Here is an 8,466-nt window from a genome sequence, read left to right on the forward strand (position 1 = left end):
CCGGGGCCCGGCCGCCGCGGCGCCCGGGCAGCGGAAGGAGCCGGCGCAGGGGCGGCAGTGACGGATGGCGCCGTGGCTGCTCTCCCTGCTCAGCTCCTGACAAGGGCTGCGGTGTCTCGCTGCAGCTCCATTGATTTTTTGCTATTTGTCTGCTCTGGAGCGGACGGCTGGGCCAGATCCATCACTCTCCAAAGCCCAGGCAGAGCGAGCTGAGTCGGCGGCATCTCAGCCCCTTCCTTTGACAGGAGCCTCTACAAACCATTCCCCCTGAGCACATGTTGGCTTATCCACTGCAGGTGGTCTTGCTTCCGAGGTGGTGGCTTTGGTCAGGGTCTGTGCATGGATCCATGTGCTCCTCTCCATCCCTGAACGTCTCTCTGTGGAATCAAAGTTGCTGTCACTGTGTGTCGCCATCGGGCAGCATTTATGGTCGAGGCAGTCCATGTGTTCCCACCTTGAAGCCTTGTCTTCCTACTCTTCCCCTTGTCTACCCTGACAACATGTTTTTGTTTTGCTCAGCCTCCTCAGCACCTGTTTTACACAGGCATCTTGTTTTCCCACGGCCTCACTCTCCTTCCCACATCCCCTCCTGCTCCCCAGAACCCTTGTCTCCCACTCCTGTGCCCCTTGCTGCCTTCTCCCACGTGCCATCCATCCTCTCCTAAGCAGGCTCCCAGCTCCTGATGCCTCTGTCTTTCACAAGGGCTATTTTCTGTGTTTGCTGCCATCCAGCAGGTTTTGTTCCCCAGGGAATCTTTACCTGCGCTTGAACCAGATGTTTCCATTTTACTTAGGACTTAGCTGCTATGGAAACTGAGGATGCACCAGGAGAGGAAGAGTGAGCTAATCAGAAATTACCTGTGGCGCCGTGTAATTTGCAGCAGCAGCTCTTTCCTGATTTTTGCCATGATTAGGCATTCTGCTTTCAAAACTCAAAGGGAACAAATGATCACAGAGATTTACCAGAGCCTGGTCTCCTGCTGATGGAGGGTGATGAGCACAGAGGTGGCCCAGGACAACTTCCATGGTTGCCCATCTCTGTGGGCAGCTCCTCTGTTTCTAGGTCTGCCAAGCCGCCAAGGGAAACCTCTACTTCTGCATTTTGCATTCACCACACACAGCAGAGATGAAGCTCCGGAGCGTGAGGACTGAAATGAGAGCTAGGGAAGATGCGTAGAGGTGCTGTAGCAGGTGTTGGGATGGTATCCCTTTTCCTAGTAGGATATATTCTAATTTGGAGACCCAGGGGCAAGCAAAACCCAAAGCTTGCTGCTGGCCCCTCTTGGCTGTTGCTCTGCTGCTCATCCCATGGGAAGTTGTGAGCGAGCCGCCTCCTGTTCCTTCTCACCGTCTTCCTCTATCTTGCTTGAAGTGGTGGAGAAAAGGGGTGAGGGAGAATTGTTTGAGAGAATGCTGGTGCATAATTTAAGGGTTTATACAGAGGGTGGGGAAGTGGCTCTCAGCGGTGCTGTTTGGGACAGGCTGTGCCAGTGCTGTGTGTGCCAGGCACGGCCACACCAGGAGCTGAAGGACCGGTGCCTGTGCTGACACTGGTGAGTGCTGCTCTGTGCAAAAGCGCGTCACAGGTTTTATGATTTCCTTGGCACCTGCGAGCACACTGTGCACCTCTTGGTGGGAAATGGAGCAAATAAGAGTGTTTGCTCACCAGGGAGTGCATGGGCAGGCCCTTCAGAGAATTTACACTGAGAGCAGCCCAGCTCCCCAGTGACTGATCTCATTCAAGACCCTTTTCCAGCCACTCCAGGCTCCCCTGACCTCTGGGCTGTTCTGTCTCTGCTCTGATGAATTTGCATTCAGTGGCTTGGGCTGGTAAACTCTGCTGAATTTTCCTGTTTGCAGCTGTTGCCGTGTTCTAGGAGCCGTTCAGCACATTCTGGAGGCTCTGTTTGCTTTGGGGGCTGGGGGAGTTCCTGCAGCTGGGATGAGGACAACATGTTCGTGGTGTAACTCAAGAGCTGAGTGAACCTGAGCAAGAGAGTTTTCTACTTCTGATTTCAAGAATCACAGGGGTGCTGGCCCCCTTGGTGCCTCCATCAGTTCTCAGAGCCTTGGTCCTACCTGTGCCCATCCTCATCCTCCTGCATGAGCAAAAGCAGGCTGCTGGCTCTGGAGAAGTGCTTTGTGAACCTGTGGCCAGTCCAGCTAAGGTGTGATACAGCCTGTCTTCTGTCCCTCTGCCTCACTCCTCTCTGTCCTATTTTATTTCTCCTCCCGGTAAGGCTGCTTTAACTCACAGCAACTCGTGTTAATGCAGCTGAACAGATTGAGGTGGAAAAAGAAGTGAAGCTGCTGGAGTCACAGCTTCTTCTGCCTCAGCAGAGGAGGCTTAACATCTTTGAAGCTCTGTCCTGGGCTTGGATGCTCCAACTGGCACCACAAGTGCCAGCGGAGCTGCCAGGCACTGGGGCTTCAAAACTCAGCTCTCTGAAACCACAGCAAGGTGCCAAGCTCTGGCATGGGATGGGGCGGCTCCATCCCTTCTTGGCACCCCTGTGGGGCCCAGACCCTTGGGATGGCAATTAAGAGAGGCATCTTCAGCAGGGTGAAGGGAGGGAGCAGGCAGAGAGGGAGAGAACGATGTAGATGACAGTGGCCTGGATGTAACACCCATGGTGAAGGCAGCAGTATGTGCCTGGAGGAGGTGGAAGTTGCAGAGACTTGGACTCAGGGGTCTGAAGGGCAGTGCTGTGTGTGCCCATAAACATCCATTTTGCACCCTTAGGTGCTGAGCATGTCTGGGTTTCTGAGGCTTTGGCTGGATTACAGTCCCCAGCCTCGCGGGGCTGATGCTGTCTGTAAACTGTGGCGAGGTTGTCTAGTTAATAGCCTGGTTTTGGTCACTCAGGTGTTTCCATAGTTACTGGGCTTTTTATTTATTTTTGGGGGGTAGTTGATGTTGTCATGGCAATTGTTGTATTGTCAGGAGAGTTTTCATCTCTCGGTGGTTGAAGGCTGGGATTTCTTGTCTAGGAAAAAGCACAGCATCCTGGGCCACTGGCTCAGGGTGACGCCAAGGCACTGGCAGAGAGAGTGGCACCATGTTGAGCTATCCAGGGGATATTTATCCATGCTGCAGACACAAGACTCGTCATGCCTCCCATTAAGCTTGGGAAGCGTGCCAAGGAATTGAAGTGAGGAATCTTCCAGGAGGGATGAAGGCTCGGCAGCCTCTGTCCCAGGAGGAGCAGGCACAGCTTAGCAGTAATGATGAGGAAGGCTCTGTGGGCAGGCAAGTGGGGTTATTGTGCCATGACAGGGCCAGGGGCACAAGGAAAGGGTGTAAAACTGGGGGTGCGTGTGTGGATCCCTCCACTGGCTCATCCAGCACCGCTCTGCCACACACAGACATCCTGAGCCAGAGGCTGCATCCAAGTCGTCATCCTTAATGACCTTTGATGGACTTTTCTGCCATGGTTTTGCCTAATTGCTTTTTGATTTTTGCTGTAGTGTGATGGATTCTGGTGTGAGGCTCAAGACAGCAGCTGCCAGGGTAGGAAAACATTATGGTTTGGCTGATGGTGTATTTATTTGTGAGAGGTCTGATCGAGAGGTCTCTGTGGTGGGAATCCCTCATTAAGATCAGGATTAGGCTGGGTGCTGAAAGCTGCATCCCATGCGGAGCCGGAGTCCTGAGCTGAGGCCAAGCTGCCATTTGTGGAGCAGGTGATGCCTCAGTGCCACAAGGCAGAGACTGGGGAGATGCTCGGAGGATCCTGATGTGGCCACATCCAGCATATCCCCCATGATCAGTCTGTTTAACCTCCGTGGCCTCTCTGGAAGAGGTACAATCGCAGTCCCTTGTCTCAGAGAACTGCGGGAGGATAAACACATTCCAGACGTGAGGCACTCAGACGCAGCAGTAATCACAGCTCGTATACGCACTTAAGATAGATGAGACACGGTGGCCTGATGTGGCAGAGGTCTCATGAGATCATCTGTCTATACATCAGCAGCAAACCAGCAAAGGGACTCTGGGAGAAGTCTGGTATATTTGGATATATTGATTCTCCCTGGCTCTTGGTGAGGCTTGAAACAAGAGGACAAATGTCTGCAAAAAATATCCAGCTTGAAGAAGTGCTTGTCCCTGGGAAGGGGACACACCCTCCCATCTCAGAGGTTTGTCCCTTAAGCACATGGTCTGCCCTCTTCATCTTTCCAGGATCCTCCCTGGAGAGGAGGCAGGGGATATCTATAGGTTGGACATAGGATTTGGAGCCCAGCTGGGAGGCACAGGGAGAAGGGGGATCCATTTAGGTGGGAAAATCTCTGCCTGCTTCTGTGCTGCCTTGTTCCTCCCCTGATCAGCTCCCCATGCTGTGAGATTGCTCCCTCTAGCCCGGCCTCACGTCACCTCATTAACGGAAGACCAGAGAGCCGTGTCCTCTGCTGGCCCTTTTAGCAGGGAAATACCTCTCAGAGGGAGCAGATGGTTCGTGTAAGGATCCTTCTGTGTTCATCCCGGGTCTTGTGTCTCTGCTCTGCCTCTTGCCTGCTTTGGAGATTTGGTTTGAGCCAACACGAGTGGTGTGTCAAAGAAGGGAAGCGAGTGAGCCTGCTGTGTGATGGAGCAGAGCCTGAGCTACAGGCCCTGGTTGGGTTGGGATGGGTTGGGTTGGGTTGGGTTGGGATGGGTTGGGTTGCATTGGGACGGCCACCACGCTGAACATGCTGTCCCACCTCCCTTTGTTGCTTGTGTCCCTCCTGTCTTTTGGTTGCTGGGTGACTCAACAGAGGTTCAACTGACCCACTTGATGGCCAAGCATGTCCTTCCAGGAGGTAGTTGGAGGCCTGGTCGCCACTGTATTAACTGGAGCATTTCAGCTGGCTCCAATCCTGTCGGCAGCTCAACCGTCCCCTTGTTTACTGTTGAAATAATTACTGCTTTGCCATAATATTAGCTCTGAGCCGTGACTCCATTACCATTATCGCCGGAATATTACCCATTTATTATCTCCCAGCAACCCTGGAAGATGAACACTAGGCTTCAGAGACCAATTGTTTTACAACAGACAGGATCTTGGTGTGCATTGTTTAATGAGGTAAACTACATTATAGCTGGCATTAATTTGGCTGCGGTGTTCTCCACTAAATCATTGTTAACCTGTAAATCTGCCACCACTTTTGATACTCGTTTAATCAGCGTGTGCCGGACAGAGCAGCTGGGCAAAGGGTCAGCGGTGGTCCTGCTCTGCTTGTATCATGTAGGGTGTACAAATAGGGGAAATAAATAGGCCATGGAGAAGCAGGACTTTGGGATGGACACTGGTTTTTGTGTGGTTGTGGTGAAGGAGGCAGCTGGCATTGCCATGGGTTGCTTGAGAAGAGTGTGGACACATGCGGCAGATCCAGCAAGATCCTGACAGGGGCAGAGGGAACATTTATCCTGTTGAGTGCCAGCAGCTTCCCCATCAGCTCCCATGGGAGTGGGATCTGGGCCAGCAGGAGACAGAATCTGGTGGAATTACGTCATGGGCTCCAGGTTTTTTCCCTAAGGAATGACTAAAACTCAGCATGCCATGTGGGAAGCTCCTTTTAGCATTTCCCTTCCTGATGCACCCTGGTTCCTCCTGCTTTTTCAAAGCAATAGGAGATTATGTACTTTTATGTGTATAAAAGTAGTATTTTTGATTTCCTTCATGGTGGAAATGAACTCTTTGAGCTGATTTTGCATATTTGGCATAGCTACCTTTAAAATATGCATCTTGGTACAAAAATAACGAAACCTCTTCCAGCTACAAATGAGGCAATGTCTTTCCCTTAAGAAAAGGGGGGGAAAAACCCTCTTGGTTTCAAGACATTCCCTAAATGCAGCTTTGCAACGTCACACTTTCCCTATTTGCCAGAGGCAGAGTGGGCTCTGCTCCTCATCACGGTCTGGGGAAGCATCTGCCTGCTGTCCTAATAGGAGGCAAAAGCAGGAAGCCCTGCCTGCACCCCCAAATTTTATCCTGTGTCTCATCCCCTCGGTCTCTGACCACCTTTCCCATGAAGGTGAGACCCACTGAGGAGTTGTAAATGCCCTGATCCGTGCTCTGCATGGCATAACCCGCAGGAAGAAGGGGATACGTGAATATTTCTTTGGCATGGTGGGACAAAGCAGACAAAACCCAACACACCAGCAGTGTCAGCTTGTTGGATTTTCCATCTCTTCTTTACTGCTGAACACAACTCCCTGTTTCCCTGATAAATGCATGGCTTTGTGTCACTCCCTGCCTGGGACTCTCCTTTCATTCAGCTGGCCTGGGGAAGAGCAAGGGACAGGAGTGTCTGAGATTCCAGAGATCTCCACACAAATTAAAACCTTTTATCAGCCCGTAATAGCTGTGCAAACTAATTATATTTGGGCCAAACTTTGCCAGCCACTCCCCTGAGGTATTATTATAAAAATCTGAGCTGTGGAAATGCGTCCCCATTCTGTCAACACCAGGTCGCTCCAGCTATAGAAAACTCTGCTCTGGCTCCTTTTAGCTCCCGTGATGTGCTTTGCATAAGCTGCTGCTGTTGTTTTCGGGAAGGAGAGAACCCGGCTGGGCTGTGTCACACGTGGCCCAGGTCTGCTGAGCCAAGGACAGGGCTGTGTGCTGGGGAATAGCACTGAAATATTTATTTGCACAAGCCTTGCTGGCCTGGCTCGGTTTGTGACCATCAGCATGGCTTTGGGGCTGTGGGTGCATGTGGATACAAAAATGCTGTTAGCAAGAAATTTTCCTGCTTCTTTCTAAGCCCATGAGATATTTTTCTCCCTCACGGAAGATATCAGCAGAGTTCTATAAGCTATGAACACCTGCGACTTTGCAGAGCTTTGTTTATGGTACAGTAAGAAAATATTTTGACAATGGATGTTTTAGGATTTTAGCCAATCACCCCAAGGGGGGGCTGATCCTTTGACCAATTAGACTGTGAAGAAAAAAGTCTATAAAAGAGTTCATAAAATAATTAAATAAATCAATTTTGCTGCACAATTCCTGCCTGCTGGATCTCTCTCCTCTCCTCTCGATGGCTGCGGGATACAGTAATAGGTGCACAAGTACTTCCATCCCTGGAAAAATGGGATGTGGTGATGAGGGGTGGGAAGGGTGCTGGTGAGGTGGGGATGCTCAAACCACAAGAATGAGCAGCACAGGGAGAAAGCACATGAGGCTGTACGTGGATGGTTTTCCCAGTGCTGGTACCTTGCTGGGTGGCTCCTTGTGGTGTTGGAGCTGATTTCCACCCAAATTTGTTCTTTCTTTTTCCTGGCCATCACCGTTTGCTCCATTCCTTGCCTTATAACCTTGCTCCCAAGGGTGCACGGCTCAGGGCACCAAAGACACCCCCCATGTTCACCCACCCCCACTGTCCATACATGGAGGCAGCACAAGGGAATGCTTTGAGCCAAACTTCCCAGAGGGAAGGAGGTTTTTGCCCTCTGCCACCATTCCCCCACCATCCTTGCACTCTTCCTGGGGTTCAGATTGCCGGCTAATGGGGCGGAGCTACTGCTAGAACTCTCCATTAATGGAGCAGAATATAAACAGAATAAAGCCTTCATTTCCCGGGCTGTGATTTCATTATTAATATACTTTACAGTTCACAGGTTGTTCATTTGCTTCCATGTTTTCTCAGCTGGTGTAATCTGCTGCGCGGAGTGAGAAGAGTCATAAAATTTCCATTTCCAGTTGAATGTGCGTCCAATTCGCCGTGAAATGTTTCTCTCCGTCGTGAATATTAAGTTCCCGAGGAGTCGGTAGCCCTGGGATTAGGCAGGGCAGGTTGCCAGCCCCTCTCTGTGTCCCAGGGGTGCAGGAGAGAAGTGGGTGTAGAGGAGGAAAGGTGACAAGGTGAAGTGTAGGGACTGAGGGAAGGACCACGTGGCAGAGGGAGGAAGAGGGAAAAGAGGAGGAGAGAAAGTGAGGGTAGAGGGAAAGGGAGGAAACTGAGTGAGTGGCAAAGTGACTTCAGGGAGGGATGTGGTGGGCGGAGGATGCTCTGACAGAACTGACCTACACTCACCTCCTCGTTTCCCTGTCCCATGACCTTGACACTTGTCAGGAAAGATGTTGCACCAGTGTTTGCCCCAGTTTGTAAATCAGTTGTTGATGTCTGTGCTCGGTCACTGCCGTGGGCCTCAGGGCTGTGCCCTTCCCCTGGCCTGAATATGGGTAGAAAAAGAGTCTCCTTGTCTCTGGTGAGGCTGAGAAACACTGCTGTGCTTGTAAGGGCAAGGAGCTGGAACGTGCTGGCGAGCCGGAGCAGCTCAGCTGCCCGGTACTGAGCTGGAGAGCATCAGTGAGCAGCCACGGAGCTATAATACCATTGCAGACACAGAAAAAGGGATTTTCACTTGAATTTGGGGAGAGAAAAAATCATGTTCTGCTCATGTTAAACAGCCAGCAGGAACTTTGCTGTGTACTTAGGGTATTTAATGGCTTGTTTCAAAGCAATGGGTTTCTGGGGCAGGGCAGC

The 8,466-nt window shown here is 51.3% G+C and overlaps 1 protein-coding gene across 1 annotated transcript in view; it reads left to right on the forward strand.

Moving 5' to 3' along the window:
* Positions 1–8,466, forward strand: part of LOC103618562 (protein CEPU-1) — a 50,754-nt gene that overhangs the window by 23,807 nt on the left and 18,481 nt on the right. The gene's annotated exons all lie outside the window — the stretch shown is intronic.

The sequence above is a fragment of the Corvus brachyrhynchos genome, unplaced genomic scaffold (genome assembly GCF_000691975.1).
Source record: "Corvus brachyrhynchos isolate BGI_N302 unplaced genomic scaffold, ASM69197v1 scaffold46, whole genome shotgun sequence".
In the NCBI taxonomy this organism is placed as follows: domain Eukaryota; kingdom Metazoa; phylum Chordata; class Aves; order Passeriformes; family Corvidae; genus Corvus; species Corvus brachyrhynchos.